General features: G+C 36.5%; 1 protein-coding gene across 5 annotated transcripts in view; it reads right to left on the bottom strand.

Moving 5' to 3' along the window:
- LOC100649570 (Down syndrome cell adhesion molecule-like protein Dscam2) overlaps positions 1–19,433 on the bottom strand; it is a 308,069-nt gene extending 288,636 nt beyond the window's left edge. For all 5 annotated transcript variants that reach the window (XM_048414706.1, XM_048414703.1, XM_048414704.1 and 2 more), the window contains exon 1: positions 19,313–19,433. The gene's annotated coding sequence lies outside the window, so the exon portion shown is untranslated. The remainder of the gene's footprint in view (positions 1–19,312) is intronic.
- Between the last annotated feature and the right edge of the window lie 1,164 nt (positions 19,434–20,597).

The following is a 20,597-nucleotide window of genomic DNA, read 5'->3' as shown; positions in this document are numbered from 1 at the left end:
CCGCATCGATCGGCAACCTAAATTTAACTATTTATAACATGAAAAATAAACCTCGTCCAACTTAAATCTTCCTCATCATCTTGATGTCTAGAATAGGAAAAATAAAAGTTTAATCCTAACGTTCTTTCCAAAATCATAAAATCAGTAAGAACGTATTTACCGTATTCTTCTTCTGTGACTTAATTCCACCGGATACAAACATACTGCGTGACACCGTATAAGAATATTTCCTAAAAGGTACGATTAGTCCCCGTTATGAAACTTACTAACGTAGGTAGGCTGACTTTTGCATGATACTGTATAGAGAAAGTGTGGATAAAGGAGAAGCTTGAACACGCCGAGTAACAATGCGACCAGCAATAAAACGGATGGAATGAAACACGGGCATTCACGGACCAGCCTTGGAAATCCAAGACTCTTCGAAACGAGGGTTTCGCGCGTCCGAACAAACCTGCGTCGCGTGATAAACGCGTCTTGAATGGAATTCAGGCTGCCTCGTTTCTGTGCAACGTCGTTCCAAAGTATACGTTGATTACGTTAATGGAAGTCGCGTGCCAACTACGAATTGAACCTTCGCTGAACGATTAAAAAATGTCAGTGCATTTTGCGTGACTGACTGCAACATGAACCTCGTTCCCGTTTCCACTTTCTGTCTTACAGTTTCGTATCGGTATTCGATGTAATTATACTGTTTTTCCAGTATCGTTCTCGTGCACAGATTGTCGAATAGCGATCGAAAGAAACGTATGTGTTTCGTACATCTTTACTAATCTCTTTAGTGATCACTTTATGAGTATTGTTCTAGCGTGATGATTATCAAATAACGATCAAAGGAATTCTATTTCTTTTTTACATCATCACTAGTTTCTTTAGCGGTTCCTTTACGAATATTGTCCTTGTGCGAAGATTATAAAATAACCATCAATGCAATACTATTGGATTGGCAACTAAGTGATTGCGCATTTTGTCATTAGCTGGTATTGACAAAAGCCGCAATCACTTAGTTGCCAAGTCAATATATGTTCGCTACAGTTTTACCACGTAGTTTCTTTGTTATTTATTTTGTAAATGGATACTCGTGGATATCAAATGATTCCCCCTTTGCCAGAACCTATACGTAATTATATGTGTGCTTCGAGTATCACAACATCCCCGTACTATTTCTCTACTGACAAACGACCAACAAAGAACACGTAGATCGGCAAAGGCACGCAACGCTTGGCTAAGGGATAATTATAAACGACTCTTCGTGCAGAGAGCAGTTTCCATCCGACTATCGCGAGGATACTGAAGGGAAGGAGAAGAACGAACGAAGAAGAAAAAAGAGATCCGTGGTACGCGTGTGCGGAAATCCAAGAATATTCGAAAACCGAGTTTCCGCTCGTTACGTAGCCGGAAAAGCTTGGTCGCGTTAAAAGTGCAGTAAAAGGAATCCAAGCTCGCTCGACGAGCGTACCAACGTCTCTGCCGCGTTAATTGTAATGATATTAATTACGATAATGGAGATCCCCAACCAGCCTCTCCGCCACTTACCCTCATACCCCTTTGCCTCGTCCCTTCTCCCCTCCCCTTCGATCCATCCTGTTACCCTTCCTCGTGCCATCCCTTGCCCGCGTTTTCTTCTCATCCGTTCACGCGAAGTCAATTAAGTGGATATCTCAAACGAAAAATTCTAATAAGCCCGCAAAACGACTCGACTACGGGCGAGCGCGCCGAGAGAATCGCAGAGAAAGAAAGATCATTATTTTTCGTTCCCTTTTAGAACGGTCGCGTTAATTCCCCAGCCCGTTAGTTTCATGCTGAATTTAATGGGGTTTAATGGTCTTCGGCGTTATTAGGTTGTCATAGGCGGAACTTGAATGCAATTCTCTTCTCTCTTATTGCAATTTATTTTCGCTTTATTCGTTTGTTTTTTTTTCTTCTCCTTTCTTTTCCTTGTTTTTTTTTCGTAAATAGCAGGATTGCAATACGTTCTTCTTTGCGGACGTTTTATGGGGTTTAATTTATTGATCTAGTGGCGGAATTTTATAGAACAGGGTCGTTAGGTCTGGAAATAAGAGGTTTTGATTGTTGTTTAGGAGGACACGTTCGTCTGTATTAAATTGCTTTATTCTACGTGGTTAGACTATTGTGTAAATAGATGATTTGCGAGCGTACTTCTCTTCTTCCAATTTATTTCTTTCCATCTTTTCTTTTCGTATGTAGCGGGTATATAGTGCTTCGTTTTTCTTAATTTTTTTCTATGTATGTATCTTCATTTATTCAATATCGCATCTCAAAGAAATAGAATGAAAATACGAATTATGGATGAATTTAGAAGCAAAAGGTTTCGATCCTTGTTAAGCTCTTCGTGATATGGAAACTTCTTCCGTTAATCTGAACGTCGAATTTTTAAGAAATAATAGAACGATTTTCTTTCTCTTAAAATCAACAACTTTTTTCGATGAATTGAATATTTTGTAACAATTTAAAGACTCTGATAAAACCAAAAATTTTAATGCATTTAATATTATACAATAATTTAATAAAGTCTCTATTGAGAAACCAATGATTTTATGAATGAAATACCATTTGGTGATCTTTGACATTACTAAAACATTCTAATTAAGTTCGCAATTATACGCAGAATTTTCAACAATTGTATTTCCTTTTCTGTGACTCAACGCCGAATTTTCAGAGAACGGTAGAATCAAGGATGAACATCAGAGTAGAGGATTTTGGTTTCTGTTAAAGAGACCTCGTTAAGCCCTGGCAGTTAGTTTTACGCTAGATTTAATAGCGTTATTAAACCGGCATATTGGGAATGCTCGAATGCGATTTGCGTAAAGATTTATTCCTCGCTTCCGAGAAATCGGGGAAACCGTATACAAGGACAAAGGAATCATCGTTCTTCCCTTGACATTAAAATACTGCCATTAACTTCGAGCCAAATTGAATAATCTGTTCCCTTTTTGATTCTCTTTCATATCAAATAATTCATCTAACCTAATATCCCTTTCATCGTTTTTGTCTCTCAAATTTCATGAATGATAATTATTTTGTTATTATTGAAACGAAATGAAAGACTAAACAGACGAGATTAAAAGAAAAGTAAAAGAAAAAATGTAATCTTAACGAATTACTATGAACATATTCAAAACAACGTCAAAATTCCAGCAGAATTCCAGAATCTGAAAATAAGTATTTCAAATAAAGCGTTGAATCGACAAACCATGAAATTACACAGCCATTAACTCTCGATGATGTTAATAAGGAGAACCTGATGAAATTGATAAAAGAAAATTCGTGTATTGAAACATCCAAAAAAATTCTCAAGTTTTACCACAATTCCAGAGAGAAAAGGACTAATACAACTTTTTGAGTTCTTCAATAATATTGACAAAAGCCTAATCGAATCCATTCAAAAAGGTTTACCGATCTAAACGTTTGCTACGTTCCAAAATAATTCTTAAATTTCAGCAAAATGTCAAAAAACGAGTAAGTTCAAAATAGCAATATTTGCTGCCTTCGACGACAAAACAAAATAGAAGGCTGATCGTAAATTCGCAAAGCCGCAACACCGTCGAATATTCGATCGCGGGACAAGGTTCGACGTCCCCGATAAAATCGTTCCCACTACACAAAAGATACTTCCGGCATCGATCTTCCACTCGTGACGTTGTGTTCGTCATCGATATCATCGTGATCTTTCCTATCAATCTCGTCCTGCCAGCCAACGATTCGATACGAGTGCCACTCGAGTTCCAGCGGCAACTGAATTCCCATAGGGAAAGAAAGGGTGAAGATAGAAAAGAAGACTTTCCGGAGAAGAAAACGATGGAAGGGAGACTTCCGAGAATTCCTACTTTCCCTTCGACGGGACGAAAGAAATGAAAAGAAGAGGGGAATCAGCGAACGAAGGGTGAGTGGCTGAAAGTATATCCGAAAAGGCAAGTGGAAGGCTTTTGTCTGGACGAGAGCACGAAAAACTTTTGTTCCATCGTACCTTGTCGCTGGCATCCTGGTTCAAGCCAGTGTCAATCGACATCTGTCGTCGTAGACGAGCCATGCGATTCCCCTATCGCGCGAGAACAATCGCGCTACGATTCCGATTCTTATTAAGAATCCGCCTTGTACCATTCTGCCGCTAATAAAAGTTGCTGGCGGGTGGTCCAAGATATAGACATCATATCGTTCCATTAAGGAAACTTCAATGGAAGATTTGTCGAGCTGAAAGCGTTAGAAAAAAGAATTTTTTAATATGAAGAGCGCGTATGCCAGTGATAACGAGAACGAGAGGATGGTTTTAAAAGAATTGGAATTTCAGGAAAATAAATTCGTATGATTTTTATAATTATTTTTCTTAGACCTTCCACGAGCAAAGGTCTCTTGGACTCTGTAGAACAAATAATATTTTCGTTAATTAATTGTAATGGAAATACAATTTTTCTGATCCTCTTGTAAGCCATATAGAGCACGCTAAATAGCCTAATACCAAAATTAGGTTTTTGACGAAGACAAATGCATTTATTACTTTGTTAATCAATAAGATCTTAAAATACAATATCATTGTAAATATATCGAATTCTGGGTGTGATTTTTTAAAAAGATCGATATCTTTTCATCGCGCCTCTTAATCGCGAATAATTAAGTATTTGCAATGAAAATAACGAGGAATACTTGTTAATGCAGAACGAACGATTAACGAAAGTGGAAAAATAATGTTCGATCAGCATCGAATAAATTGTCCCGGATATATATGAAATTAAAATCACCGTGAAGAAGTAAATATTCATGATCATCACGGTTCAGTTATTCGACGTTAAATGGTTATTTAACGTCGGTAGGGGAAAACTTCCGGCGATTTTCCTTCTCATCATGAAATTAATTTCCGAGTAACGAATTTTGAGTTTAAAGGTCTCTTAATTGACAGAAATTATGCGGGTTTCCAATAAATCAAGAGGGTGTACTTTGGAGAAATCTCACCGGGGCGAATTAAAACGTTCAACTCCCTAACTATTTCGATGCCGCCATACGGCTCCAGTGAATATTTATACATAGTATGAATTGCTGTTTCAATGAATAACTTGTAAATAGAAGTAGCAGTCGTAACTGCGATTTACCCGGGGGAATTTTAATTAATGAATTTCGAACACTCGATTCCGAATGAGCATCTGCAAACCGGAGGAAATGTAACGATGAGATTCACAGTAAATATTTTTCGAAATTTTCGACATATACAAATTAAGCAATTTTTGTACGCGCGTTTCTGTTACGATCTTGTATCACCTTGTTATGAATTAATTTTAAACGGGATCAAAACTTTTCTATGTAAAAAGGTTCTTCTCGCTATTAGAAACCAGATACGAAATCTTCTCTTGGTATATTTTTTCGGTAACCTAAATTTCTAAACACTATTTCATATTTTGTAAACTATGAATTATCGATCAAAAGAGATGATAAAAGTAGTTGAAATTCAATCGATTAAATTTCTCGTTTAAAATTCGTCAGGTAGTAAACACCGCCATTGTTATATCTAAAAAGAAGAAATATTTTTCTCCAAATATTCTCTGTGCATTTTCTGGTTTTTATAAATTCTCTATATTTCCTGACCAATTTACCACCGACAGAAGAAAAGAATATTAATACGTGAATTTCGTTCAAAACTCCTCTGTTAAAAGCCATCATCAAATTCAAGAACAAAAAATTGTACCATACAACCCATAAAACAGCGAACCACAGATCTCCTATACAACGTTGCTGATTCCTATGAATTTTTCATGACTTTTCAACTAACAATTACTAAGGATAGAAAAAACGTAACAGCAACGTATAAACTAATAAATCACTATCTTTCCAAATTACGAACCATATTTTTTAAACGTACCAAGCTTCGTTTATGGATCACTGTGCGTCCCGCTCGAATCCAGAAGCAAAACGTGGCAAAGACAATAAGCGCCTCGCGCAAACAACAAGAGCTGCTCTTTATTGGACGATGAATATTTCAGATGGTGTTGCAAACGCAACGCGTGCAACGACTCGCCGATTAAATAAATTTCACATTATTTCTCCCGCTGAAGTATCGTTGTAGTAATGGCGCGTCAATTGAATTAACACTGAAAGTATGAATTACCGATTAACGCGTCTCCTGGTCTTAACAACCATCCGCCCCTTCTCTCTCCCCCTCGACACTCGACTATTGTGATTTATAACAATGTTGTTTAATATATCGACTACATGGCAGAGGAAATAATTATTCCTGCTGAAGTTATAAATAACCGACATGAAATTGTGCCGTTTCCTTCGCAACATAACTTATCGATGTATTAATGCTCATACCAACCGTTAAAAGCGAAGAATGACGAGGGTGCGCCAGGATAAAGCAGCAGGAGGATTAACCGACTACGAGGGTTAATTGGCTCGTTCGTCTTTATTACCATAATACCAATGGTGTTATTAACCCGGGGATTCAACGTTTCGAATGGTTTCTCGCGTGCAACACTCGCCTCAATTGTTACACATTCGTCATAAGTAGACATCAGTTTTGTAGCATGTTGTTATATTTTTTGGATGATTTAGATGCTTTGCTGCTCGTTTTTTTCCTTTTCGTTTTATTGGGTTAATTAATAGTAGGATAGTAGATTTAATCGAAGAAATATGAAATTCGTTTTATCTATTGAACGCGATAGTAAATGCTATACTTTGGATATTTTATATATTTTTATATATTAAGCGTATTTTTGCAGCTTTGAACTTCCTATAAATACACAGATATCAGGAATTGGAATTAAACGCATTGTATAAGTTAATACAGTTTTCAGATCATTTTTTATTAGATAATGTTATCTCATAACCACTGGAAAAGCCTAACTACGCAAGGATATATATAGAACCTAACTAAAATAGGCTGAGGATTGTTGCAATGAATTTTGCATCTTATGTGAAGTCGATCGACTAGTTATTTATAATTGTAGGTTTTTAGTATATCCGTATTTAATGACTGATTTCATGTGGTGTATGATCCTTATTCCTTTCTGAATGTTGAAGAGTTTTACTTCCATAAAACAGAATGTTAGGTCAAAATAAAACGATCAAAGAGACAATTGTTTTTAGAACAGAAGAAATATTTGCATCAGATTGGACATTAAATTGGATATTCCAAATGAAAGAAGGAAATTTATTTCCAGCTACAGAAAACCATTTTTAACGTGTCGTATCTTTTGTTCGGTTCTACAAGTTTCACATGTATCAAACATTTTCGTGCGTTATCTAAAATAAGAAAAATATTGAAATTGAAGATAATTAGTGGGACACCTTTTATTTATTGAAGTCTATTAAAATTTAATCGTAACTCGCTTACGCATAATTAGTTGCTTGCTATCCTCAACTGTGATAACCAATAACAAATATAAAAACAACTTACGATTTAATTAATGCTGTTACTTTTAGATATTCGATCTTTACGTTCTTCTCTATTAACACATTGAATTAATGCAGGAACACCGAGAGTAAATTAAATTCAGCACACAAACAGCATAGCCGAGATAAACAGATGCAAAGTTCACGAAATTGTAGTGCTCATTTCAACGAAAAATACCTACGTATATGATTAATTGAATTTCGTTTAATTTTTATATAAATGTGTTCATTTCACCTTTACATTCTTTCATATACCAACACTTGGAATTAATGTGAAATACAGAAAATTAAACACGTCATACAAACGCAGCCGATTCCAGTGAATAAATACAAGATAGAGAAAAATATCAGACTCATTTCCACCAAAACGACTGATTAATCATATCTCATCCAATTCAAATCTCTTTACAGCCAATCTATATATTATCCGTACATTATCTTTATATTAATATTTCGGATTGATATAATGATATCCACGAATATAATATCGATTCATTATATTATATAGTATTTATGGTATAATATTTATCCTACACTATATTAATAAACCTCAATGTTCAGTGGGACTGTATTCAGTGGGGCTTTCAGCACTTGTTACATGCTTCAAATCGCTATTCACGCTATAATAGCATTTTATTAAATTCTAACACATTTCCAGATTAGTTTCTAATTTCGCCGATATACCTAACCATAACAGTCGCGTTGCATTACAGCGCTGATGAAATTTGAAAGCGTTTTAGTAGCACGTACGATATATTTTTTAATGTTTCTGTAAATGTAAAATACTACCGTGAATCAGTGTATTAACTTGACAAGGAACGAGAATGGCTATTTAAGCTGCATACTAATTTTTCACTATACGAATCGCTCAGAAATCATGCTAATCAATTCCATAAATTAAAATACATTATAAAAATGACATTTACAAATATTACTCTTCCCATTAAATTTTCCTTGGTATTACTATTATTTATGCCTTCTCCTTGCAATAAATGAATTTATGAAAATAAAATTCCATTATAGAGATGTTGAATACTAATTACGTATACATCAGGATAATGTGAGATTAATAACTTTATAAAAAGTTGAAAAGCTCGCGCACTTTGCCATTTCTATACACATTTTCAGACTGATTCCAAACATTGCCGATATAACAATAGCAATCGTGTCCTCGTTACAACGCCAATGAAATTTTAATACGTCTCATAAGACACATATAATACAAACGTAAAAGTTCTACTATTGTAGGCGTCGAAATACTTTCGCGAGCTGATGCGTATATAAAGTTACACACCAAGTTTGAAAAGGATTTTCATGAACCTGCCGGAAGAAGCAACACGGTCCACCGGCGAAAATACGCGTGTCACGTTCACATAATGATTTCGAGCGGAGTGGCGTGTCGGCCGTCGGTCAATATTCAGCTGGGTTTTCCCGTAGAATGAAATTTATCGTGCAACGCACGCCATTATCGGTTATTACGTCACGAAAGACACGTGCCACTGATGTAGCCCGGGTCGCGCCGAATGCATGCATTAAATCCGGTTTTGAAATATTAAATACGATATCGAGCCGAACGCAAATAACAATGCTATTATCAGCACCGAAGTAATAATTAATTTCCGCGCCGGACAATAGCCAGTCCCCGTCGTTTTTTATTTCCTGTAAAACGGGTTCCTTTCGACCGAGTTCCATTAACGCTTTCAAACGTTCTAGCATTTCGTAAACTTCATCAATTTATTCATCTTTCTATGGATTATGTGTTTACTTCACGAATACACCGTCGTTGTTATAAGTTTCATTTGAAATGCAGTTGCAAAAGAATGGTAAATATCAGGCAGGCTTATGTTTTTTAATTGATCCATTAAGGATCATGAAATAACGCGTATACGGTGCGTAAATATAACGTTCTGATGAATTGTAAATGGAGTAATTTATACAGTGGCACGCAGCAGTATTGATACATTCGTCGATATCTTTCATCAACGTACCACGTTGGTTATACGAAATATTTTGAAATTTCATTGCACCTGTAATGGACACTCAACTATCGCGATTACATTGGAAAAATTCTAAACGATTCTGAAAACATATACAAAAGCTACAACTATTTAGTTAGAAGTTACGAGTATACCTATTTGCAAGTTACAAGTATTAGGTTGTGCAAAAGGTTTCTTTCGTTTCATAAGGTGATACTAGATGAACAACAATTTCTGTTTTATATTATTCTATTGAATTAGGCATGATCCATTTCGTTCTATTTCTATTATTATGTTCGTGCGTAATTCAATAAACTAATATAAAACAAAAAACATTGTGCGTCTATTATTTCCTTATAAAACGAAAGAAACTTTTCGGATAAGCTAATATTTAGTACAAGGATATTATTCAACCCATTTATCACAAATTACGACAGTCCTCCTATAACACGATTTTTTTGTAACACGGTTTCGATATAACACAGGACGAATTAACCGTGTTATACATAGAAACGTTCACTGTATACATTTTGCAGAAATCACAGAGGCACTTGAACAAGCAATCATCCGTAATAAGAGACGCGAGGTTTTCACGGCCTGAATTGTCACACTTAACGCTTTTGTACACAACACTGTTTGAGTTGGTCCTTGAAGAAGCTAATTGCAGTGCTGATGAAACGTCGGAAAGAAATTCTTCCCGAATACGACTTTAACCACTGTTGTATACAACAGCGTTAATAATAAATTTCGATATTCAGTAGGACCATCTTTAACACTTATTGCTTAAAATAACTGTTTATACTGTAGACCAATTTTTTATTAAATATAAATTTACAATAAACATCTTGCAACTTCCATTGATAATAGATATATGGATTTTCGGAGTAGATTCAATGCAATCTTGACACTCACATTTTATTATATTATTAATGAAATATCAAAATATATTGTTTAACATGCAGGATGTGCGTGTACAAATTTTCTATGGTAAATGTATATTTTTACTTTACTGAGTGATACACTAATTGAAGTGGTAATTTCATATAAGAGACAGTAGCACATTTTGCTGGAAGTTGAATTAAAAGTTTCACAGTCTCTATCGTTTTAGTACACAGAGATTGCAGATATTTCGTTGAGAGACGGTTTAATGTTAAACAAAAGAGGCACGTTAAGTCTCTAAAACTTATAAAACAGGGTATTTCTTAGTATTTTTCTTATATAAAAATTGCTTTTTCATAAAATGCGTTAAACGTGCTTTAAATCTTTATTCGAGGCTTCCATCTAAACATTACTTTAACATATTTATTTATATGTTTATTCGTATAGTTATATATGTTATATTTATCTAATTTTGACTTTTTTCGTATCAAAGACAGCTAACAAGTAAAATTCCTAGGAAAGTACCATGAATAATCTGAATATTCAAAGAGAAGCTGTTATGAAACCAAATATCGCAGTAAAGCGGCTTGTTACAGTTTTCACTAAGATATTGACAATGAGATAATATGTGCGAGAATAGTTGCGCGAAATATGCAAATTGCGTAGTGACGGAGAGGAAAAGGTTTCGATAGCATATCGGGTAGGATATTGAAAAGCAGAAAAGCGGTTTTCGGAAAATAGAAAAAATTTACGTGACGGATTTCGTGAATGGAAATAAAAAAAGATATGGATGAAAGTTCTTCTGAAAAGAGTTTTTGAAGGTGATGGTTTAACAGGTTCAAAAGGATTGCGTGAGAATTTTGAAACGGATATTATCCCGCTTTAAAAGCTGAATCAATAATCTGGAAAGCAACTTGCAGATAATTTTGAAAAACTATGTTACTACGTAATCAGAGCTCGATCTCCGTTACAATATCTCATATATATAAATTGACGATTAATCGAACTTTGATAATTAATTGGATAGATATCGCGTTCAATCAGCGACAGTTGTATCATTGAAAAAGGAACGAAATTAATTACTTTGTTCGCAAACGGTCCTTTATTTGCAATGTAGAATAATGTTAAACAGACTGCGTGATTCATTGTTAAAAAAGAACATATTTGTACTTCATAATTTTGCTTATCTGAAGTAACAGACACCGGGATCCATTTCGTTCGACCGAGAATCCCGTGTAATTAATGAGAATATGTATTTCATGGGCAGCAAAATTTGCATCGTAAACGTACGTGCAATCATAACGATTGATACCGAACATGCAAGTTCATCCTCCTTATTTTCATTGTGGTTGCGTGCCCAATGTGTGCACAAAGTAGAGACTCTAAGGGGGAATTATTAAAATTAATGTCGCTTCTTTTTTCGACAGCAATAACATAAAAGCAATGCTTCAATGTACTATTCTTCGTATAAATTCTGTTTATTTATTCAGTTTTAATATGAGAAAAAAAAACCATCGTCTTCATACGTTAAACGATACTTCTATACTGTTGAAAATTCCTATGATCATACCATAATTCCCACAAAAATAGTTCATCCCTATGTTCACCTATAACTGTAACCATTGATCCGAACAACCATCCAGAAACTTTTCTCGACCTATGTTTAACGATAACTCTAAATTATTTGGACATTTTCACAAGCACCTTGTATTTTCACCGACATTGTCGAATCACATAAAAACGTACGTATATAGCCTTTGCTTTTTAACAGTATCTTCGAATCACCCGAAGAACAATAAACCTTCCATCTAATGGAATAAAAATGATCATAAAACAACGGTATAAATTTACCATAAAACAGTGATCGGACGAAAAAAAACGAGCTACTTCCTCGTGAGACAACCTAACTAAGCAATATGAAAGCACTGAACACGTCATAGAAATTTACGTGGATCGATTTTACGGGCTCGAGTTCCGCCATATTCACGTACAAATTCTATAGAAAGCCGTACGTGAGAGTCTTAAAGTTATCTCGGAAAGCATCAAGATAAGAATATACGAAAAGATTACTTCTGTGAACGAAGGCGAAATACAGAGAGAGGTAGTGGTAGGTTTCATGGAACACTCGTTTGATTATTCAATCCACGGGATAATTATACAAAAATAAGAGCATGTTTACACGAGTGCATAAATAACGGGGTAAACGGGTTGATTTCTCGTTATCGTCGGGCAAAACGAGACAACGATCGACGGGTTCAACGATCGAAAAACTCGGTTCAAAGCGAACAGAACGAGGAAGAGAGGGAAAAAAGGAAACAGGATGTATGAAAAGTAAATTGGTCTGGGATGGATCGACTGGACGCCTTGTTTGAACTGGCCAGGCAAAATTAGCGAGTTGCTGGGCTACTGTGCAACCAGGTAAACGATGTAAAGTGGAAAAAAGAATACATACACGCGAAGAGAACCGGGGGCTCGGAGGAGATTAAAACGTTGCGAAAGCGTTCCTGATGTCTTGAATTATTTAGAGCTTCAAACGGAAAAACTCGCGTTGTTTTTTCACTAGCTCAGATTCGACGTTTTCATTAAACATTTCGCATAAATATATACGTCAACTACTCACAAAGTAGATCTAATAAAAACGCCATTACTATTTAGACAGGACGTATATGTATAATATACTACATTTACGCATTTCTTTCTTGACACATAACATAATAGTAAAACCGCACTTAGTAATTCTAAAACGTACTAAACTACTTTGCAATGAAATTTTATAACATTTCAGTTGAATAAATACAATCTTTTGATAGGCTAGATAGACGTTTATGAGTAATTGTAAGCGTATCAAATTTTATACTTTCCCTGTGACATCCACAGCACAAGAACTCAATCGAAACCACCCCTAAATCCAAGCTACATCGTGCAGAACAAAGCATCCATAAATCTTCTACAGAGCGCCGCGTGTCACCCTTGCCAAAATTCACGAGCACGCTCCGAAAATACACTACCGTTCATAAATATCTGGATAACAGTGCGTAAATGTTAATGAAACATACAAATTACAGAGAAGCCAATGTGGCCTAAGAACAGTACTTATCTTCTTATAAAATCAACGAGTAATAAGTTTCAGCTATTCAATCATTGAACGATCTAGCGATCATTGTTCATCACCTCGCATAATTCTTATCAGCAATTAAAATACATCTGGTCACGAGTAAGCGAGTCATAGTTCTTAACTATAGTTCTATCTCTCCACTAGCTTCTACACCGAGAAAAAACCTAATTTAAAATTTACCAAAGTTAATATTATTGCTCGGACTTAGCCTTCTGAATAAAATTTTCATCGCATTATCACGAATTTCAATTCTTTACACCAACGAGACATACGTTCATCATCGGTTAATTACACATTCGTGAAAAATAGACTTAGTTAAGAACCAGGACGACTAATTCTCTCAGTATTTTTAACATTTATTATTGTACCTATTTATCCGCCCAAGTTCTCCAAAGCCGATGAAAACACGCGAACAGTCCTATCCTTCGAAAAAAAAAAAAAGAATTAATCGTCGGTTGTACGCAGCATCGTCACCGAGCATCATCGAAAGGGCGATTCGTTATCCTGGTAACAGGTGCTCGGGACCGGCGGCGTAACAAAAACACGAGGGGTGGTTCGGCGCGCGAGAAAGGAAGCCCATTAGCGTTCGCGCGAAAGCGAAGTGGTCGCTCATTCATGAACTCGCCAGACATACCGTTGTACCCACTATCGTACTACTACTATTACTACTACTACTACTACTACTATTACTGCTACTACTACTACCGGTGTTACTACCACTACGATACGGCCACGTCACCACCACTTTTACGCCACTCCAACGGCAACGTTGGTGTTGGTTACGTGTGTTCCACCGCAAACCGGCACCACCACCGCGATACTGCACATCCCGTGGCCACCCGCGTTCCTCGCGTTCTTACCCGAAGGAGTTTCGAATGCTACTGCGTTCGCCCAGCCCTCCCGTCACCCGAACCACCCAATCCTTAACCACCTCAATCTGATCACCGGCTACCTTGACACTGAAATTGAATTTTGGTAGCGCAAGTATCAACTTGCGTGAATTAGAAGAAGATCGTCTCGGTGAGGAGTGAAGAAAGGAGGATTTGAAATTTCGTGAACGAAGAGCGAAGAGAAAATGAAGAAGATCGGGGATCTTTCGTGTAATATTCGTGTAGCGAACGAAAAATGGAGGGAAATTGAGAATTCTTTAAGCGAAGAGTAAAAAAAAGATAGAAAAGATTGGTAATTTTTTGGATGGGTTTATGAGAGAAGAAAATCAAGAAGATGTGGAATTTTTTAGAGAAGAGCGAAGAAAAAATGGAGAAGATTGGGAATTTAATTGAATAAAGAGGATAATTCGTGATAAATAAGAATACTATTTTGGGTTTTGTAATTTAAAAAATTTGTTCAATAGCAAAATCTATCTGTATACGAAATTATCGAGAAGGATCCTTATAGAAGTCCCATAATTATTCAACGTGTATCATAATGAGTAGCCTTGGTATTAATCGATCGTGACAAATGCTATTTAAAAGCAAGCAATACATCATCTTTGTTTTCCCCTTTGTAACTTTCCTAATAATTTCTGTGAGAAAATATCCTCTTTAAAATCAAAGTCGAAATTTTATTTTTTTTTTTTAAATTTAGGAATTCATAACATTTATTTTTCTATTCTTTTCAGTTTTTGTTTTAAGTTTGTTCATCCATAAACCCCTCAAACATTTTCTCTTCAAGCCCTGTTGTTTCGAGATCTTTTATCTTTGAATGTTTTATATGTTTCCTATCGTTTGGAGCTATGAAACGTTTCAAGATATTTTATCCCTTTTCTCTTATTGGAAACTATTTTTTTTCTGGATCGTTGTCCGTCTAAGAGGCCTTTTTCCACCTTAAAATATTGGAGTTATCCTCTACAAATTATTATTTACGAATAAACAATATCTTGTTAATATCTTCATAGGTTCCTTAGCATATAGCCGAAAAAAATGTGTAGCCTTAGTTAAGAAGATAATTATCACGATATTAAATTTTTTATGCTAAAAAGAACAGCCGCAGGATCTTAAGAATATTTACTATAAAAGAAAACAAGGAATCTTTTTCAGACTCTAATTAACTAGACTCGAAAAACTAAAAAAAAATACTGTAGACTACGAAGTAGAATTTAAACAAATTCTATCGCTGGAAACTTCGAATGATTTCCCCTTGATGGAAGATTAAGAGACGAGTACATTTCCATTTTATGGAATATTTTACTGGATCCTGTTCATACAGGATACGACGGATCAATAATTCAGAAATTCCAGCTTAGCGAGGTCCCAGCATAGGGAGAATGGTTTTTGGAATTTCTCGTAAAAAAAGATAAAAAAAAAAATACGTATACCGGGACCATTTTTATTTCGAGCTATAAGAAGTTTATTCGCCGCGTAGCATCCCATAAAATGCTCGTAAACCGTCACGTACAGGCGTAAAAGGTATTTCAAATTTTTTTACTTCCCAAGTATCGTATACGACTGATTGCAGTATTTAAACTTCCATGGAAGTTACGTAAAAATTGTTTCCCTGCCTAGAATGTATGTTGCTACCACTGAGTTTCGAAACCGGAATAAAAGCTGCAATATTTATATTGCATCGATACTTGCACGATATATGCATAGTAGCTACAAAAGTATTTAAAGTATACCACTGCATTTATTACAGCCTTTATGTACGTAAAAACGTTAATTAGTAGACTGATCAAACATAAGTATAACGTATTACATGTCATACAGTAGACTCATTTGGTAGTCTCGTATGATTAAAAAAAATTTGATACTATAAAAATAAAATACATGTAGCGACACATAAGCTAGAGGACAATTCAAATCGTGTTGTTGTTTTGTCTCGGAGTAGCAATGTCGTTAGGATACGCATAATGTATAATAATAATAAATAAACTCCGGGCAAAACAATGTCGCCGCTACGTATTAGGTCATCCCATAAGTTCGTGCCGACTTTTGTGTATACATTTCATGTGTCGATTTATAAACATACAGCAATAATGGATCAATGCACTTGAAAAATGGGAAGATGTACAACGAGAGGGGGATTACATTTTTTCATGAAACTGAAAGGTATGTAAACAATCTTAACATATATAACCGCTCAAAAAACGGAACGAACTTATGGGATGACCTAATACAACAGTCAAACGAAGACGAATTTCAATTTTCCGGCTCTCCCTCGACCAGTATAAATAAACGGATGCGATCGTAAGGAGTTCAATATCTATCAGTTATCAACGAGTTATTAGAGCGATCTTATTAGAGATTTACACTGTCTTTAGCGAATCTGTTAGTACGAGCGATTATTGTCTGTGTTAATTTATTTATCATTTTAAATATACTTGATGGTTATCAACAATGAGTTGTCTCGTTATTCGAACAAACCAATCATCCTCTACAGTGACCAACAAACCTCTACATACAGAACCTGGGATAATAAAGATTACGTGTTTCTTATGCACATAATAATAATACTTCGTCCACAGCCATTGTAACTATCGTCTCGATAGTAGACTACAACCCCCATAGGATTAAAGTACAAAGTCTTTTACTCTTTCTCGATCGATATAAATCAATATCTGAGGAAAACTTCATTCAAATCAACTTGATGTATATTACATTATGAAGCTGAATATTTTCATACAATAGAAACTCGATTTGACTTTCAACCACTCGTTCGTAGCGACAATTATCGGAGAATTCATGAAAATGTTAAATATCTTCTCGCAGAGAGCTCGTTCACGGTCGAGTTTCAAATTGAAAAGAAGTCGATTCTCGAATGGAGGCGTGATTTCATCGTATTTTTTTTTTTCTTCTTTTTTTCTACCACCCCTCGTATCCTCCCTTTTCCACGAGAGCCTCAAACGATTACCACGTACTGCGAATTTTCACGCGAGAGACAGCCTCTTGAAAACAGTTCAGTTGACCTATTTCCTTCGTTCCAAATGACAGATTGGAATCAAACTTTTCTCCGGGAAATTCTCGCCAAAAATAGTGCACGCTGACGTTACCGGATGAAGATCGATGATATGAAACTGCCGCTGAAGATTTTCCTACTAAACTCGTGCTATCCTCATGACACTGATTGACTCGTATTTATCATAAAAAGAACAACCGACGAGTAATATTTTACTTCTCTAAATTGATTGTTTACAGTCGCATTACAACAATATATCAGCATATTATATATTTTATTTCTCAAGTTATCTTTTATAGAAACGAAGTGAACTCTAAAGTATCATCTGGCTTGATAATAAAATATGTTGCAGTATAAGATGAGATAATCGATAATAATTTTTTAATTACATGCAATGGTTTGTAAAAACTTCTCCTGGATATATCGTGTGTGTAGAAAACATTTTGAAATTTCCCACAGTCCAAATAAAATATGATGTGATATTGAAATATTCTTCCTAGTCACCGTGTATCACACAACGAGGATTTCACGACAAAATTTCGAGATTCTGTAACACTTAATATCGTTAAGGTAACGGCGGAACGACGTCTGGATTCTCAATATCGACGCCTTGACCCTGAACAGCCACTGAACTTCATAACTTTGCAGCAACTTCCCGAAAAGTTTTCTCGTAAGAATAAAAAGTGACAGGGATGTGCATAAACAGGATGAACTTGTACTTTCCGCGTTGAAAGTGTATTCGATGGTTTCGTGTAGAAGTTTTAACTTTAAATGGACCAAGTGCAGAATGAGTTTCTTAGCGTTCTTGTTTCAGATTTATGAAAACTACTCGCTAAAACGAATGATATTCACTTTTCGTTTAATACAATCGTTTTTACTTTGCGCCTGCCCGCTGGTTAATCCTGATATTCTACTTAATTTTAATTAAAAACAAAATTAAAAAACGGACGAAATTAATCAGTCACCAAAATATGAGAAAGATGTCTTGTAAATGAAAAAATATCTACAAACAGAATAACGAGTCGATAATATAATTTCGACAGTCCAGAAACGGGATAATAAATCAGAAAACAGCTAACAAATGAATAAATAAATAAAGTAAGAGAATCAGGCGAAATTTAAGAACAACGCACGAAATGCACGTGGTAAATTCGCGCCGATTAAACAACCCTTATATCGCTATGTATTCTATAACAATCCTAACAATATTATAATAACAATAATGTTATCCCGCAATCGTAATAATAACAATGTACGCGTTGATCTTTCTCAAAAATCAACGACCCAACTTTTACATTAAAAATTCTCAACTAACACGAATGAATCGACCAACGATCCAACAATTAAACGTTCACATACGGACTTGAAGCAAATACACCCACGTTCCAACCAATTATTCACTGTTCCCAGCCGGAACGTGCATCTTGACTCACTCTGCACTCGACGAATCAGTTTCGTCATCAGGCAAGCCGGAACACATATCAGGAACGAATGTAGTAGGCATCGGTGAAATTCGCAGTTCGAAGGCTGCTTTAACGAGCAGCTCGTTAAACGCGAGGCAAGCTCGCACGTAAGCCCACGACCACGTGTCCTCCGAACAGATTCTACGCGTTCCACCATCCATTACCTTCTTTACCCATATCAACTCACCAATCACTCTCACGACTGCGAAAAAAGCAAAAATCCAGAAATCCCAACCAGAGCTAAAGCATCTGGATAATATCATTTAGAAACTGACCAAACTTTTCCCTGCAACTGTTCGAGGGATAGGAAAGCTTTCTCCAAAATACGACAGTGTATCCAAAATGTGAATGCCACCATTCACTCTCACAAGTTCAAAGAACAGAAATCATTTCGCCTACACCTAACACTTAGCTCATACGTGTGTACTGGAAAACGATCAAACGATTTGTCAAACTTTTGCCAAATTGTATAACAACGTGTCCGAAATTAAAGTGCAACGATGGTGATGAGAATGACCGATGAACGTGTTAAAAGACCGAGCCGTTTTCAACAGAATTAAAAAGGTGTGAAGCAAAAGATTTCTCACCCCCCGCAGCAGCCAGGCCTCGCAGCTTCCGCTGGAGCTCCGACCGTAAACACACGTCGGTGGTTGATCGCGTACTGAAGTTTCCACCGCGGATCCGACATCCGACTAGGATCCCACACCGGCGAACACCGGCAACCCCCGCCTCCCCTTGCCCCACCGTGCGTCCTCTGCGCCCCACCAGACACCCCGCTCGACGCTCGGCGTCGACGAACAACCACCCTTTTTAACCCTCCCGCCTAGCCGCCACTCGAAACCGTCACCCGACGTCACCGTACGCCTCCACCTACGGTACCATCCCCCTATCCATCCTGTCGGCCTGACACCTAGTCGCCCGACAGAAGCCGCCGGACGAGATGAAGTAGTTTCTTCTTATCTCGAGAGGATACGCGGGGGTAGGGTGCTCTGATCGTACCGGGTTGTGGCGGTGTGCGCCGGATGAGAAAGAATTGGATGGGTCGCGGCCTGCTGGCTTTTATTTTTAAAGATAAAGGTTGGCTCTCTTCGGATTTTTGGAGGAAGATTCGAAGATTCGAAGAGAAACTAAGGTAGATACACGAGGGTTTAATGGTACGCAGGGGAGTGCGAGGCTCGGATTGTACAATAGTATTGCTTGGGTCTTGTTTGCAAGATTGCTTATGGTTGAAGTTTTTGAGGATCTTTTTGTATATTTGGAGGATCTAACAGGTTTGAAGGAAAGCATATGGGGCGAAGTGTACGGGGTGTGATGATTGAAACGTACACGTGGCATGTAGTAGCTTGCAAACAATTAGATGATCGTAATTACAAGTTATATTGAAATATGTCGGGTGAGAGAGAATTGTAGGGGCTGTAGCTGCAGTTGCAGTGCTAGATTTTAAAGATAAGGGTTGGCTGTCTTCAAATTCTTGGAGGAAAATTGGGAAATTCGAAAAAAAACGCAGGATATACAAAGGTTTAATGATACGTAGATGAATACGAAGATTGGTTGATTATGGTTGAAATTTTTGAGAATTTTTTGTATATTTGGAGGATCTAACAGGTTTGAAGGAAAGCATATGGGGCGAAGTGTACGGGGCGTGATGATTGAAACGTACACGTGGCATGTAGTAGCTTGCAAACAATTAGGTGATCGTAGTTACAAGTTATGTTGAAATATGTCGGGTGAGAGAGAATTGTAGGGGCTGTAGCTGCAGTTGCAGTGCTGGATTTTAAAGATAAGGGTTGTCTGTCTTCAAATTCTTGGAGGAAAATTGGGAAATTCGAAGAAAAGAACGCAGGATATGCAAGGGTTTAATGATACGTAGGT

Source organism: Bombus terrestris, chromosome 3 (genome assembly GCF_910591885.1).
Source record: "Bombus terrestris chromosome 3, iyBomTerr1.2, whole genome shotgun sequence".
Classification (NCBI taxonomy): domain Eukaryota; kingdom Metazoa; phylum Arthropoda; class Insecta; order Hymenoptera; family Apidae; genus Bombus; species Bombus terrestris.
The sequence above is the reverse complement of the archived record's forward strand: the minus strand, read 5'-3'. Positions and strand labels throughout refer to the sequence as shown.